The sequence below is a fragment of the Loxodonta africana genome, chromosome 21 (assembly GCF_030014295.1).
Source record: "Loxodonta africana isolate mLoxAfr1 chromosome 21, mLoxAfr1.hap2, whole genome shotgun sequence".
NCBI lineage: Eukaryota > Metazoa > Chordata > Mammalia > Proboscidea > Elephantidae > Loxodonta > Loxodonta africana.
The window spans coordinates 8,992,585-9,010,689 of NC_087362.1; positions in this window are offsets into that span (position 1 = coordinate 8,992,585).

An 18,105-nucleotide genomic window follows, 5' to 3' on the forward strand; every position below is an offset into this window, starting at 1 on the left:
CAGGGCTCCTCATAGACAATATAGTAAGTTCAAAATGACTAAGACATAAAAGAATGAATAAAAAACATAAAAATCTCTGACTATCTGAAAATGTAGGCACACATTAAAAAAGTAGAAATTTGAATATTGAAAAGCATAGTAATTACAGCCAAAACCTGACTGAATATGTTAAACATATTATAAAATTCAGTTCCACTGAAGATCTTGAAAAATTGAACTGTTAGGAAAATGGGAATAGAAGGATATCACCTATAGCGATTCTGGTATTTATCAAAAACCTTACTCAAATGTCACATATACTGGTAAAAATCAGAGGCCTTTCCTTTAAAAATCAGGAACATATGAAGCTGTTTATTATCACTATTTTTATTTCATATTCCAATGTAGTTTCCAGGAATGAAATAAGAAAAGGGGAAAAAAAAAACTGTAAATACCAGAAATGAAAACTCATTATTTGCATATGTTATGATTGTCTGTATGGAAAATCTAAGAATATCTACAAACTTTTAGGACTAAAAAGCTAGCTTAGCGAGTTAGATGACAAGGCCATTGTAAAAAATCAATTGCTTTCCTGTAAAATAGCAACAAAAAAAAAGCGAACAAGAGAGAAAACTTTAAAGATTCTACTTCACAATAGCAAATAAAATTGTAATTTATTTAGGAAAAAATTAACAAAATGACCAACATCTTCGTGGGATTCTAAATACATGAAGAGCTATATTGTGCTTATAAGTTTACAACTCAGTATTAGAAAGATGCCATTTCTCCCCAAGTTGTTGGTCTCTATAGCCAAAACAATTCCTCCCAGCATTAAAACATGATATTTTGTATTTCTTTTTGTTTTGGATAAACTAGACAAGTTGATTCTAAAATTTATATGAAAGTTTTATGATCCAAATATTGTCAAGATATTCTTAAAAGAAGAATAGTTTGGGGGTGGGAGGGAGGGAAGGAAGACGGTGATGTCTAAGAGTCATAAAGTCAATGAATAAGTTAGTTTGGCATTTGTGCAGGGACAGAGAAGACAAGTGGAACTCACACATGCTCCAAATTACAGCCAACATTTTTGGAAACTTGGTATAAGATAGGGTGTATATCATGGAGGTAACTAGACCTGCAATCCATTTCCCTCTCTGATTCCTGGGCCTCCTTCTTCCTCTGTGGTACCAGGTGAATAGAGGCCAATTGTTGTATCCTGGGTGTCCCCAAGCACTACTCACTAAACTAGGAGGTAGAACAGAAACTCTAAAGAGAACGTGAGGCCCATTGACTGAATAGACCCACGAAACCATGATCCTAAATCTTTAAATCATGAAAACTAATCCCTTGAGGTGTTTAGTTGTACCTAAGTGGTATCAACAGTATAGTTTTTTGTTTTTTGTTTTTTTTTTTTTTGAGGTGGCAGGAGGCTGCTGTTGTTGTGAAATTATATATAACACTATATTTGTCATTTTTCCCTTTTATTCTGATATACGGCTTAGTGATATCAGTTACATTAGTCAATTTTTGTAACCATTACCTTTAGTCGATGTCAATTTTCCCATCACCACAGACAAAAATTCACTACTTTTCAAAGAAACCTTACCCTCTTTCCCTCTCCCTTCCCATCCCTGGTAACCACTAGTAATCACTGGTCTCTATATATGTACTATTCTTGTCATTTCATGTAAGTGAAACCATACAATATTTGTCCTTTTGTGATTGACTTAGTTCACTCAGCACGATGTCTTCGAGGTTCATCCATGTTGTAGCATCTATCAGGACTTCATTTTTCTTTCAGCCTGAGTAGTATTCCATTGTGTATGTGTACCACATTTTGTTTATCCTTTCATCTATTGATGCACGCTTGGGTTGTTTCCAACTTTTTGCTGTTGTGAATAGCATATGAGTGAACATCAGTGTACATATGTCTGTTTGTGTCCCTACTTGTATGTACCTAGGGTATATACCTAAGAGTGAAATTCTTGGGTGATATGTAGTTCCATTTCTAATTTTGTGATGAATCATTATACTGTTTTCTAAAATGTTTGTACCATTTTACTTTCCCACAGGCAATGGATAAGGGTTCTGATCTCCCTACATCCTGGCCAACATTTGTTATTTTCTGTGTTTTTTTTTTTTGATCATTGCCTTTCTATTAGGGGTGAGGTGGTATCTCATTGCAGTTTTAATTTACATCTTTCTGATAGATAATAACAGTGAACATCTTTACATGTGCTTGTTGTCTGCTTGAATATCTTCTTTGGTGAAGTGTCTGTTTATGTCCTTTGCCCTGTTTTAACTGAGTTATCTGTCTTTCCGTTGTTGAGATGCAGACATTTTATATACAGTTTGGATATTTGTTAGTTATCTAGTGCTGCTGTAACAAAAATACCACAAGTGGATGGCTTTAACAAGCAGAAATTTATTTTTCTCACAGTTTAGGAGTCTAGAAGTCCAAATTCAGAGTGCCAGCTTGAGGGGATGGTTTTCTCTCTCTGTCAGCTCTGGAGGAAGGTCCTTGTCTCCTTTCAACATCTGTGGGCCCAGCATTCCTTGGAAATCTCTAAGTGTCTTGGCATCATTCCTCCCCTGGGTCTAGGAGGCTCTCAGCACAGTGACTCCGGGTTCAAAAGGACATGCTCCCCTCCCAGCTTTTCTTTCTTCTTGGTAGTGGGGTCCCTCTCCCTCTGTTTTCTTCTTTCTCCTTTTATCTCTTGTAAGGCAAGAGGTGTGACTCAAGCATGGGTGTGGCATGAGTAAGGGTGTGACTTGAGTAAGGTGGTATGACTCAAGATACACTCCACCCTAATCCCATCTCATAGAGGTTTTAGGATTTATGTAGTTACATAACATTACAAAATGGAGGATAATTATATCAGATTACAAAATGGATGATAATTACATACTACTGGGAATCATGGCCCAGCCAAGTTGACACATATTTTGGGGGGACACAATTCAATCCATGACAGGATGTTAGACCCTTATTGGATATATGGTTCCTAAAGATTTTTTTCCCAGCCTGTAGGCTGTCCTTTTACTCTTTTGGTAAAGTCTTTTGATGAACATAGGTATTTAATTTTTATAAGGTCTCAATTATCAATTTTGTCTTCTGTTGCTTGTACATTTGTTGTTTTATTTGATAATCTATCATTAAAAAAAAAAAATCCCATAATTTTGCCCCTATGTTTTCTTCCAAGAACTATATGGTTTTAGCTTTACATTCAGGTCCTTAATTCATTTTGAACTAGTATTTGAGTATGGTGTAAGGTATGGGTCCTGCTTCATTCTTCTGCATATGGAAATCCAGTTTTGCACCATTTGTTGAAGAGGCTCTTCTTTTCCCCACTGAATGGACTTAGCACCCTTGCTGAAAATCAGTTGTCCATAGACGTATGGATTTATTTCTGGGTTCTCAATTCTATCCCATTGGTCTATGTGTCTGTCATTAAACCAGTGCCTGTCTGTTTTGATTACTATAGCTGTATAGTCTGTTTTTAAATAAGGAAGTGTGAGGCCTCCTACTTCGTTCTTCTTTGAAATTGCTTTGACTATTCAGGGTCTCTTTTCTTTCCAAATAAAGTTGAGGATACATTTCTCCATTTCTGTAAAGAATGTTGTTCACATTTTAGGTAGTAAATTTGAACATGAAATCCCATTCCTATTTATATACAATATATGTAAATAAGGAAACATATTTAAAAGCCTTCACTGAAACAATGTCTGTAAGAGAAACACATAGGAAAGAACCTTTTCTAAAAAAGTGAGTCACAGAGAGGTTAAGTGATGCTCCCGGGGTCACTCATCTAATATGTGTAAGAATCATGATTCATATGCAAAAGTATGACTCTAGAGTCTCCAGTCACTCCAATGAATTGTAATATATTAAGATAACAGAACAGTATGCAACCAGCCATTAAAAAGAATTTTTCAGCTCTGTGTTTACAAGTATAAAATGAACTCTAATGTATACTGTTACATAAAAAAGCAAGGCTCGTGAATGCAAATAACCCAACAGAATCTACAGAAAACATGTTAGAACTTATAAGTGAGTTTGGAAATTTTGCTGGATACAACATGAATACAGAAAAATCAATTTTATTTCTATATTCCAGTAATAACAATGACAAAATGAAATTTTAAAAAAGTTGCCATTTATGAGAGGCCACTCAAGAAAGCAAATATAGCAGACTAAATCTAAAACAATTGAAAGTTATCAAAAGAATTCCTAAATAAAATCTGTATGAATGTATATGTATGTTTGTGTGTGTAATTTAACCATAAAATAAAAGACGGATATATTAGAATACCTTAAAATTTTAAAATTCTATGCATCAAAAGAAACTATTAAAAGAGTACAAATCAAACCACGTAATGTGTGTATTTCGTTTCTAGGGCTATTGTAAGAAAGTACCACAAACTGAGTGGCTTAAAACAACAGAAATTTATTCTCTCACAGTTTCAGAGGCTAGAAGTCCAAAACCAAGGTGTTACCAGAACCATGTTCCCACTGAAGGCTCTAGGCAAGGATTATTCCCTGCCTCTTCCTGGATTCTGGTAATTGCCGGTAATGCTTGGTATCCCTCGCCTTGCAGCTGCTTCCCTCCAATCTCTTCTTTCATCATCACATGGCCTTTCCCCTGTGCCTCCTCTGTCTTCAAATTTCTCTCTGCTCCTATGGACACCAATCATTTAATTTAGGGACCACTCTAATCCGGTATGACCTCAGTTTGATTACATCTGTAAAGACCCTATCTCCAAATGTCACATTCACATGTACCACGGATTAGGACTTCAACATATCTTCTTGGAGGACGCAATTTAATCCACAGCAATGAGAGAAGCTGCTTGAAACACACACAACCAACAAACGACTTGCATGCTGAATGCATAGATAATTCTTTCAAATCAGTAAAAAAAAAAAAAAGGCACATTTCTCAATTGTTAAATTAATGAATAGGTATTTCACAGAAAGAATAAACAAATGGCTAGTAAACATGTGAAAAGGTGCTCACCCTTATTAGTAATATGGAACATTCGAAATGAAGCCTCAGTGAGACACCACTAAACATGGACTCACCAAAAAACCAAACCCAGCGCCTTCGAGTTGATTCCAACTCATGGCAACACTATAGGGCAGAGTAGAACTGCCCCACAGAGTTTCCAAGGAGCGCCTTGTGGATTTGAACTGCCAACCCTTTGGTTAGCAGCTGTAGCACTTAACCACTACACTACCAGGGTTTCCAAACATGGACTAGAAAGGCTAAAATTTAAGACTTGAAACAAAGGGTCAGTTAGCATGTCAAGCAACAGAAAGTCTTCCGCAGTGCTGTGGGAGTGTAACTTGATACAACCAATTTAGAAAATGTTCAGGCAGTACGTTATAAAGTAGCTGTATTATCCAAGAAGCCTGAAGGAATTCAAGGGGAAAACATTAGCCAAGATGCATAACCTGCCCTTGTGAAAGGTTATTGTTGCAGAGCACTGAGATTGCCAAGAGAATTAATACTTAAAGTCTCTGCACTGCCTCTTTGGAAACCCTGGTGGCATAGTGGCTAAGTTAACCAAAAGGTCGGCAGTTTGAATCCACCAGGCGCTTCTTGGAAATTCTATGGGGCAGTTCTACTCTGACCTAATACGGTCGCTATGAGTTGGAATTAACTCAACAGCAGTGGGTTTGGTTTGGTTTGGTACTGCCTCTTTCGGCTGTCAAAACAAGTATCCAGTCATGGACAAATATGACACCCCTTTCAGGAATCAGTAGAATCTGCCGAACAGTGTCCCCTAAGCTCTGCCCTTCACCCCTTGCTCCAAATTTCACCAGAGAATCAGGTTCCCCCCTTCCTCACTCCCTAGGAAGTTATTGCATGAATCTCTTGGAAATTTGATGCTTCAAGTGGTTAGTTAGGTGGACTGTTTTTCAGCCATCATCAGGGCATCGACGTTTGCCCCCAACACTACCACCATTACCGTACCAATCCCCAAAACCAAATCCATTGCCATCGAGTAGATTCCAACACATAGCAACCCTATAGGACAGAGTAGAATTGCCCAGTAGGGTTTCCAAGGAGCAGCTGATGGATTCGAACTGCTGAGCTTTTGGCTAGCAGCCAAGCTCTTTAACCACCGCACCACCAGGGCTCCATCACCACCATACTACTCATTATTTGAAAGCTGAAGTGGTCTCAGTAGAGAGTTGATAGTTACAATGGTGTGCTCTTAGGTGTCATCTCTCGATAGTATCCCTCTCACATAAATTTCACTTTTGAAAAATTAAAGATAATTTACTATTTTTTAAAACTTCTTTAGCAACAAATGTGTATCACATTTGTAGTAGCTTATGTGAGATTCAACAAAATTCTTTTATTTTTATTCTTCTCTCCTGTTTTTGTTTCATTTTGTCTGTTGCTTTTGCTGTCATTTTCCCTTTATAAAAAATAGTTTTTGTTTTGAATCCTGTATCCCTTCCAAGTTTGTTAAACATTTCTATCACATACTTAGCATTGTTTTTGTTTAATGGGCTAAAGTTATTTTGGCAAAATAGTAATAAGGGCTGGGTCTGAATTCTATCTATCAAATGGCAGACAAAGTGTCAAGCACAGGGGATTCTGGGGCAGCTGAGAATCACGTGACTTACAAAGAACTTCACAGCCTAGTGCAAGGGACTGACCCATAGAAACATCTCTACAAATACTCAGGGCAATGATAAACTAATGCACTGTTTGCCAAATCCAACTGAGAGAGGCAGGGAAAACTTGCTGGAGAAGGTGAGGTTTCAACTGAGCCATAATGCAATGATAGGTGAGTAGGAAGTGTCAGACTTTCCAGGAAGAGGGGAAAGGAAAGTAAAAGTCGAGAGGCGAGAAGCAGTGCTAAAACTGTTGGTGTATTCTTGATTAATAACATTGCAAATGTTTGATGCTTCTCTCCAAAAATTTTTATTTACCGTTCAATTCAATATGTGACTACCCCAACTGAGAAGAAAACGGTTAACCTGGGAGGGCTCTTCTGCTGATGTTGTGTGCTGTCCAATCTACCCAGACTCACAGTGACCCTGGTGGATTCCAACTGCCGACAGTTTGGTCAGTAGCCTGAGCTCTTAACAGCTCCACCGCCAAGGCTCTGTTAACGCAGTAAGTTACAAATAAATGGAGATGTCAGTTACAAAACAGATAAGAAGGACGTAGGTAGAAGGCTTGTGAAAGCTTATAAGTATTTATTCTGGAAACCTATTCTCCATAGTCTCCGTATAGGATGCGATTAAATATTATCTTAAATTAAAATTCTTTAAAAGGTGAATAAGTTTTTTTTCCTACAAACTGGTGCCTCAACGAACCTCTTGTCCTACAAAGATAGCTAAGGATACACATTTTGTTGTTTTCTCCTTGAGAGAGACACCTTGTTTGAACTTTATTTGTATGTGAATAAAATATTTAACATGCTAATTTTCTGGTTAATATTCCCCTTTGGCGCGTACCAGCAAAGGATAATTGGCAGTAATGTGATTTAAACTTCTTTGAATTTGCAGCTGTTAATTGAACCTTCACTTTTAGTAACTCTGCATAGAAATAAATGTATTCACATAATATGTTCCCAAATCCCCTTCTCAACCGAGAACCATCAGGCTGGGATAGTTTCCATACCCTCCCTCCCACGCGGAATCAGGGGGATCAACTGTAAATAACCTCTGGCATTATCTTCTAATCTCATGATCTGATGATTATGGAATGGGCTACTTACCCACTTATCTCCCAGGAAAGGAGAACACAGTACAGTTCGAGGAAGAGTCATTAATCCAATGAAGGGACTTTGAACTAATTTCAGTGAAGGATGAACATGGTCAAGAGGTGATTTTAAATTGTAATGATGAAGAAAGCAATCAGCTGATGCAGATTTTAGAAGTTGTACCAGGAACAATAATGAGAAAAGAGGATACCTAATCACATTCGAAAAGAATTATAGGAATTCATAATTAAAGCAATGATAATGAATAATAAAACTCTTGGTGACATGTCTTTCAAATATCACTAGAAGCAGAGCAGGAAGTAAAAAGACGCTGCCTTCTTCGTCAGTGATATGAATTTTGCATAGAAGCTGAGAAACAGTTTTAATTCTGATGGAATCCAGGTTTCTGGGATTCATGGAGTTGGGGTAACCCATCCAGGCCATTGTCTGTAGGTTTTCTTTTGAACCTTGACCCTTGAAGAAAATGGCCTCCTAAAAGTCTCCTAAAAGTCACCTTTGAGTCAAGCAGTAGTCTAGATAAACTAATAAAAACCTGTTTGCCTTAGGCATTTGCTCTTTTGAGGAATTATCTCTGTGCACTGAGTTTCTTTAGTGAGTCTCTAGGAACAGGAGCTCCAAGGTCAGGCTAGAAGTTGTGTTTTAGAGCAAATTGTTGTTATATAAACACTTCTGGCCCCGTTTCCATGGCAATGTTCGTAAGATTCGGTATAAGAATCCTTGGAGGTCTTCTCATCTCTGGAATGGAAACTCTGGTGATACAGTGGTTTAAGAGCTAAATCTGCTAACGAAAATGTCAAGAGTTCAAATCCACCAGGCATTCCTTGGAAACTCTATGGGTCAGTTCTACTCTGTCCTCTAGAGTTGCTATGAGTCGGAATTGACTCGACAGCCAATGGGCTTTTTTTTTTTTTAAGTCAAAATGTTACCCTGATTTGAAAATCGTGCGTTAAATAATCTTCAATCAATTTCTACTACTGGCTTGACATAATTTTTGTTTTAACAAAGTTCAAGAAGACAATTGATAAAGTTTGCAAACCCTAGAGTTAAATGTAAACAACAATTATGTGATTAAGAGGTTTAACAAATCCTTAGGGTGTATGCAGTAAAAAAACTAAAGCAAAGTGAACAACAACATAAAGACGATTTCTCATTTTAGTATATTCTAAGAATAGAAGAGCAGCAACTGAGTAAAAATTTCAGGAAAAAGCAAATGTCCTTTGAAAATGCAAATGTTAGCCCAGAGAAATAAAAGAAAATATGTCATGAATTAGAGAGGGAAAAAGAAAGGAGAGCGGGTACATTTGTAAAAAGTATTGTCAGGTGTTTAAAAAGGTTCGTGTCAATGAATGAAATGTACTGCAGGAAATCAACTTGGCAAAAGGATAAATTCTCTGAGACCTAAAACTCAAACATAATTCTATACAAAAGGGAAATGAAAACAAATTAAAAATAATGTTTCTAAGCAGCAGAGGCCAAATAAAGTAGGACAACGTAGGCAATAAGTAGCAAAATTCAAGGGAAATATAAGTAAATAAGTAGATGTGGTGAACAGATAGATACAAACAGTACATTATCATACATATAAACACACATTTATAATATATATTTACATATATATGTGTTGTTAAAGATAAAATTTTTACAAGATTAAATTTGTATATGAACTTGTAAGATTTATTTGCAATTCATGAATTGCGGAGCATCTGGTCCGGAAATCAGTCAAGATCTCCAAGTACAAGCAGAAAAGACCAAAGTTACATGGGCAAAGTGGTGTAAGAACAAGGAAGTAAAACCAGGCAAAACATGATTGTTTAATTCTAAGCTACTTTCCTTATATGGCATATTGGCAACTTTTGTAGACAGGTGGTATGCTATACCTGAAGTGGCAAGCACAGATTGGTTGATTTAGGCTTTGGCTCCTGGGAAGTTCAGACATCTATAGGAAAAAGAAACAAGCTGGGTTTCAATTTGCTGATATGGGGCTTAGCATAAATAACTCCATCTTGGGACTACTATAATCAGGTTAACAGTACATATCAGTAAGCATATTAATTGCAACATCCCTAATGGCCTATATAAGGAGTCCTGGTGGCACAGTAGTTAAGTGCTCAGCTGCTAATCAAAAGATCAGTGGTTGCAACCCACCAGCTGCTCCGAGGGAGAAAGATGTGGCTATCTGCTTCTGTAAAGATTACAGCCTTGGAAAATCTATGGGGCAATTCTACTCTGTCCTGCTGGGTCGCTATGAGTCAGAATCAACTCAAAGGCAACGGGTTTTAAGAATATGGAACAAGTAGCAACATACAAGTGTTGCCAAATCTTAGAAGGCGGGTTCTGTCTGCCATGCTCAGACCTGCCAATAATCTAGACACAGGCCTCTGAGAAAGAGAAATTAACTTTATTGCAAGACTCAGAGCAAAAAGCCAGGCGGAAGTTCCTCAGATCTGACAGGGCTTATATATGATTTGGGCAGCAAGATGGTGGCCATGCAGACATACTGGAGAGGGAAAATTCTAGAAGGAAGACGTTACAGGAATTATCATGGCCAGGAAACAGGAGGTGACATGGTTCTTGACGGTTCAGAACGGGGTACGGGTGATGGCTTTCCTTCTGATTCATCCCACCTATTACTGCGTCCTCTGTTGAGGTCAACTAATGGTCACAGCTGGCCAAATCTGGCTTGGGCTGATTTAAGGCAGTCTTTTCAGACTAATGGAAATTTACTGGCATTCGTAGGGTTAGGTTACACGAGGAAAATAAAATGTCATATGTCTGTGGATGTATACATGTATGTACGGAATATAATATGTTTTACATATATATATAGAAAGAGAGAGGCTTATTTAAATTAGAGCTCTCCTAGTGCCCACCCTGTGCCATATATTGTTCTAAGAGCTTTATTAATTAACTCATTTAATCCTTTCCATGACACTATGAAATAGGTTTGCGATACGTGCCACTGTGGCTCCATTTTACAAATCACAAACGAAATTACAAAGAGTAAACAAGCTCACACAGTAAATAGGAAAGCTAGGATTCTAAACCCAGGACACTTGCTTCCAATAGTCTTGCTCTTAATTTTACGACTGTATACAGCCTTTCATTATATAAAGATGGTTGTGCTATTGTAAGTGTACAAAATTTTTTCAAAGAAATTAACAAATATTTAAAAGTTAATAGATAAATTGCAGAGGAGATCCAGAAAGCTAGACTTTAAATTGTGTTTTCTTTCCTCTTCTCAAAAAGGATTAAGTATGATCTCAGGCCTCACGTACATTTCAACACTGAAGGCCAAGGAAGTGTAAACGGTATCCTAACAGGTGAGGGACTGCTTGGTCAAGCTCCATGATCTCAAGTAATCTACACTTGATGAAATCTGCCCTAGAGCGCTCAGGAGCTACTGAGTAAACCTCAGTGCCATTGTCTATTATCTTTAAAGACTCACTAAGAACTGGTAAGATCCTGTACGTCTGAGGATTACCCACTTTACAAAAATAAATCAATGCATTTTTAGAAATTATAGGATAGTAAACCTAAGGAAGAATCTAGAAAGGCTCTGTAATTATAAATGAAGGAATCAATGCCCAAAATGTGTGTAATTATGGAGTAATGAGTAGGAATGTACATACTGTATTTTTATGCAAATAATGTGTGCCTTCTACATTTGTTTGCAACATGTAAAAAAAAAAAAAATTGCTATAGCAGCGCTTCTGAAAATACCTCACAAGGCGAGGGAGTGGTTGGCAAACAAACATAGAAGGTGTACCTTATTTGCGTCAAAAAATGGTAGTTTCCTCAAAATAGATAATAGCTTGTAATTTGAAGCAAAAATGGAGTTTGTAAATGGATTATGAGGTGCTGACGAAGATAGGTGAGTAAATATGATACAATTTTCAACTCTAATGATATTTTCAACATTTCCTTACAAGACAGTTTTTTTGGCAAATGTTATATTTACATCTTATGTGTTTCTACAACTAACATAACTGACTCTGGATATTAGCAACCTAGGCGTATTTTTTTTTTTTTTTTTAGGCGTATCAGGGCTAGGCCAATATACACTTGTTTTATTGTTGCCTCCCATATCACTAAGGCAACTCATAAGAAAAGCAGCTAAGTAGGTACTGAAGCAGAAAATTATAGAATTAACTCCACCTATTAAAAAAAAAAAAAAAATTTTTTTTTTTTTTCTTTTCTTGGCCCTTCCTGGCTGTGCCTCAGCTCATTTAACATGGGCTTCTCTGTTTTCAGCTAAACACTGGCATGTCCTTACCCATTATTTTAAGTGGAACTATTCTATTGTTAATTTGTCACAACCAACCTTTTCAGAGGTTCCTTCCCATTTCCTTTTGTCCAAGGCTTCAATGTATCCCACTTAATTTTTAGAAATGCAACATTCCCTTGTTAAACAATCTGGGCACATGGAGTGAAGTTTCTCAGACATTCAACATATTTAATGAGTGGTTACTAAGTGCAACTCACTGATAAAAAAAAAAACACAAAATGAACAGTTTAGAAGTGAAAGCCTGTTTTGTTGTTCTTAGGCACAGAGGAGTCAATTTCGACTAATAGGGACCCTATAAGCAACAGAACAAAATGCTGCCCGGTCGTGCGCCATACTCACAATCAGTGCTGTTTGAGCCCACGGTTGCAGCTACTGTGTCAATTCATCTCATTGAAGGTCTTCCTCTTTTTTGCTCAACCTCTACTTTACCAAGCCTGATGTCCGTCTCCAGGGGCTAGTCTCTCCTGACAACATGTTCAAAGTATCTGAGATGCAGTCTCGCCAACCTTGCTTCCAAGGAGCATTCTGGTTGTATTTCTTCTAAGACAGATTTGTTTGTTCTATTGGCAGTCCATGGTATATTCAACATTCTTCGCTGATATGATGATTCTAAGGTGTCAACTCTTCTTCGGTCTTCCTTATTCATTGTCCACTTTTCACATGCATATGAGGTGATTGAAAACACCATAGCTTGGATCAGGCACACCTTAGTTCTCAGGGTGGCATCTTTGCTTTTTAACACTTTAAAGAGATTTCTTGCAGCTGATTTGCCCAATGCAATGAGTCTTTTGATTTTGACTGCTGCTTCCATGGGCGTTGATTGTGGATCCAAGTAAAATGAAATCCTTCACAACTTCAATCTTTTCTCTGTTTATCATGATGTTGCTCTTTGGTCCAGTTGTGAGGATTTTTGTTCTCTTTGTGTTGAGGTACAATCCATACTGAACGAAGGGTGTGGCCTTTGATCTTCGTCAGTAAGTTTTTCAAGTCCTCTTCACTTTTAGCAAGCAAGGTTGTGTCACCTGCATAACGCAGGTTGTTAATGAGTCATCCTCCAATCCTGATGTCCTGTTCTTCTTCATATAGTCCAGTTTCTCAGATTATTTGCTCAGCATACAGACTGAATAGGTATGGTGAAAGGATACAACCCTGACACATACCTTTCCTGACTTAAAACCACTCATTATCCCCTTGTTCTGGTTGAACGACTGCCTCTTGATCCATGTACAGGTTCCTCATGAGCATAATTAAGTGTTCTGGAATTCCCATTCTCTGCAGTGTTATCCATAATTTATTATGATCCACACAGCTGAATGCCTTTGCATAGTCAATAAAACACAGGTAAACATCTTTCTGGTATTCTCTGCTTTCAGCCAGGATCCATCTGACATCAGCAATGATTTCCCTTGTTCTACATCCTCCTCTAAATCCAGCTTGAATTTCTGGCCGTTCCCTCTCAATATGCTACTATAGCCACTTCTGAATTATCTTCAGCAAAATTTTGCTTGCATGTGATATTAATGATATCGTTCGATAATTTTCACATTCAGTTGGATCACCTTTCTTGGGAATAGGCACAAATATGGATCTCTTCCATTCTGTTGGCCTTCCAAATTTCTTGATATAGACAAGTGAGCACTTCCAGTGCTGCATCTGTTTGTTGAAACATCTCAATTGGTATTCCTTCAATTCCCGGAGCCTAATTTTTTGCCAGTGCCTTCAGCGCAGCTTGGACTTCGTCCTTGAGTACCATCGGTTCCTGATCACAATTACCTCCTGAAATGGAGCATCAGAGCTATGCACAAGCCCCCACTGACAGATGGGCTGGCAGTGGCTGTGCATGAGGTACGCTGGCTAGGAACTGTATCCAGATCTCCTGCATGGAAGACAAGAATTCTGAGAGGAACCATCCATCACATGAGATATCACTATATGTGTAGGGCTAGTCACATGTTGTACTCTATGATGGTTAAGGTCGTGTCAACTTGTCTGGGTTATAATTCTTGGTGGTTTAGCAGTTATGATGAAGTTGGGCAGTTGTATGATGATATGACCACTTCAATGACGTGATTTGATATAATATGATCACCTCTGTGATGGTATCTGCTGTGAGTAGCCAATCAGTTGAAACGGAGTTTCCTTGAGGGTATGGCCTGCATCAAATATAAGTGGACTCTCTGGCAAGTCTTGTGGGCTTTTGCTAGCTCTGGATCCTGCATCTGGCTCTTGTTCCTCTGATCTCTGGTCCTTGGGACTTGAGCTAGCAGCTTACTTACAGTCTTGCCTGCCTATCTTGGGATTCGTTGGTCTTTGCAGCCTGCGAGCAAGAGTGCTGCTGTCTGACCTGCAGATCATGTGTTTGCTAGCCCCTATGTCTACAAGAATCAGGAGAAGCCTCCAGCCTGACCTATGGATTTGGGATGTTCCAGCTTCTACAACTGTGTGAGCCATTTCCTTGATATTAATCTCTTTATATAAATATTTATATACTTTTTTGGTTTTGCTTCTCTAGAGAACCCAGCCTAAGACATTTTTCAGTATTATTCTTTATCTGTGGTCAGACATTAGCCTGACCTAAGTTTGTTGAAAGAGCAGAAAGGAGAGAATCTAGCTGAATATTCAATAAGAATGATAGTAAGCTAGAATTTTTCTTCCAGGATCCAGACTATGCAACAAAGTTCAAATTTTTACCACTTTTGGTAATAATCACATTTGGTAAAACTTATGCTAGATCTCCCAAATTGACGGTAGCACAATATAAAATTCAGGGGCAGGAAAGGGAGATAGCCCATACTTCCATTATTTGCTTTGTTTTAGTAGGAAAAAAAAAAAAAGCTCTTTGCAGTCAATTCAGTTCTGACTCAAGCGACACTATAAGACAGAGTAGAACTGCTCCATAGGGTTTCCAAGGAGCAGCTGGTGGAACCGAACTGCAGAGTTTTGGTTAGCCGCGGAACACTTAACCGCTGTAACCTATTCCGCCTCACTCACAATGATCTTGTATGTTGCAGAGACAAAGTAGCAATGGCGTGATAGGAGGCTCGGTCTGGCTCAGGAAAGCCAATTGCTAAATATTCAGGAATTTTGTAAGCTGCTTGTTAAACAGTTGGCATTTTGAAATTGGCCACAATGGGAGTAGTCACATCACAAAAATCGGCAGATGCTACGAACCATGATTTTGTTATGTTTTGTTTTGTTTTAAGAGCCAGTTTACCAGCACACCGCTGCTATAGAATTGAAAGCCCAGGACTCTGAGGCTTAGCAGAAGTAAACTTAAATTCTAACATAAATTCTAACCTGCGTAAATTTAGGTAACCTCTCTGAACTTCAGTTTAACTCTTCTTTAATAGTTGCTTTTTTTTTTCTTTGAGAAAGAATTAACTATATATAGGACACTTGTGTTTAAAGCACTCACTAATTTTTAAATGACTCCTAGTATATCATGTTGGCCTTGTAAATTGTTCCCCTTATATTTTATTATAATAAATATGCTGTTGTTTGAAATCACCATGGCCTTTATCAGCAGTAATCTTTTAGGTTAGGAAAAGCTACTTCCTTCAAAGGATTGCTTAGAATGTCACACTTCTAATGCCATGACAAAATAAGGCAGACTGAATAAAAATTATTCACAGAGTAAAAGTTCAATAAAGGCAAGAAATTAAAAAAAATAATAAAACTTCAAGTAATAAGGGCAAATTTTTTTTTTATTTAAAATTTTAATTGCAAAGAAAGTAACCAAACATGAACACATACTCTTCTTTTCCCCTAACAAAATACATTTCCTTTGCTATACAGTGTGATCAGTGGGGAAGCTATCCCATTGCTTCATGGGTACAAGGTTAAGGAGGAACTTCAGCTTTATAGCAAACATTGGTGATGATGTTTTTAAAGTGGAGGTTTCTGAAAGGTTTATGAATACACATTCCAGTCTGTGCTTGTGGAAAACATGTGTGACGAGATATCAAAATATTGAATGTATAATAAGATAATAACATGAAAAAATTAGAACTGTGTTTCTAAAGACATCTCCTTCCACAATGACCAATTAGCAGCACTTTCCAATAGAATTTTTTGTGATGATGGAAATGGTTTAGACCCATGCTGTTCAATACCATACCAACAGCTATAAGTGGCTATTGAGCACTTGAAATGTGGCTAGCACGACTGAGGAAGTGGCTTTTTATTTCATTAAAATTCATTAATCTGGGTGGAGCCAAGATGGCAGACTAGGCAGACGCTACCTCCGATCCCTCTTACAACAAAGACACGGAAAAACAAGTGAATCGATCACATACATAACAATCTACAAACCCTGAACAACAAACATAGATTTAGAGACGGAGAACAAACTAATACGGGGAAGCAGCGATTGTTTCCAGAGCCTGGAGCCAGCGTACCAGTCAGGTACGGCACAAGCACAGAGAGCCGCTCCACCCCCCTGAACTAACCCCGGGAGGGGGACTAGCCGGTTCCACGGGCGGCGTGGGACGCAGCCGGTAGGAGAAGTCCCTGGGAGGCAGCAGCTGGTATTGGAGCGGGGAGAACAGCGTCCCAGTCGGGACACTCGGTCACGGCACAAGCACGGGGACCTGCTCCACCCATCTGAACTAACCCCGGGAGGAGGCCCAACTGGTTCTCGGGGGCGGCAGGGCCACGTGGCTAGAGGGGCGAGAAGTCCCCGGGAGGCAGCGACTGATTTTGGAGTCGAGAGTGCACCGTCCCAGTAGGGAAGCCTCGACGCTGGGCGCGGGGCTGGAAGCAGAGGATCTGACCGTGACTCCAGCGGGCCAGACCCCCCGGGGGCAATCTCCACACAGCCAGCACACATAGGCGATGCGCCCCACGGGAGTCTCAGATATAATAGTCATTCCAAGCAAGACAAGCAACTCTGGCTATATTCTGAGGTCCTACTCTCCTATCTCTCTGTTCCCTCCCCCACCCTCCCCAGGCGGCTTCATTAACATCTGAATAGCCTGAGCCAGAGGGAGAACTCTGATAGGGATCTGACTGCATTTTTTTTTTAGCGGATTTTCCGGAAAAACTAGTTTCCCAGTGATGGCTCGGAGACAACAATCCATATCAAACCACTTAAAGAAGCAGACCATGACAGCTTCTCCAACCCCCCAAACAAAAGAATCAAAATCTTTCCCAAATGAAGATACAATCTTGGAATTATCAGATACAGAATATAAAAAACTAATTTACAGAATGCTTAATGATATCACAAATGAAATTAGGATAACTGCAGAAAAAGCCAAGGAACACACTGATAAAACTGTTGAAGAACTCAAAAAGATTATTCAAGAACATACTGGAAAAATTAATAAGTTGCAAGAATCCATAGAGAGACAACATGTAGAAATCCAAAAGATTAACAATAAAATAACAGAATTAGACAACGCACTAGGAAGTCAGAGGAGCAGACTCGAGCAATTAGAATGCAGACTGGGACATCTGGAGGACCAGGGAATCGACACCAACATAGCTGAAAAAAAAATCAGATAAAAGAATTAAGAAAAATGAAGAAACCCTAAGAATTACGTGGGACTCTATCAAGAAGGATAACCTGCGGGTGATTGGAGTCCCAGAACAGGGAGGGGGGACAGAAAACACAGAGAAAATAGTTGAAGAACTCCTGACAGAAAACTTCCCTGACATTATGAAAGACGAAAGGATATCTATCCAAGATGCTCATCGAACCCCATTTAAGATTGATACAAAAAGAAAAACACCAAGACATATTATCATCAAACTCACCAAAACCAAAGATAAACAGAAAATTTTAAAAGCAGCCAGGGAGAAAAGAAAGGTTTCCTTCAAGGGAGAATCAGTAAGAATATGTTCTGACTACTCAGCAGAAACCATGCAGGCAAGAAGGGAATGGGACGACATATACAGAACACTGAAGGAGAAAAACTGCCAGCCAAGGATCATATATCCAGCAAAACTCTCTCTGAAATATGAAGGCGAAATTAAGATATTTACAGACAAACACAAGTTTAGAGAATTTGCAAAAACCAAACCAAAGCTACAAGAAATACTAAAGGATATTGTTTGGTCAGAGAACCAATAATATCAGATATCAGCACAAC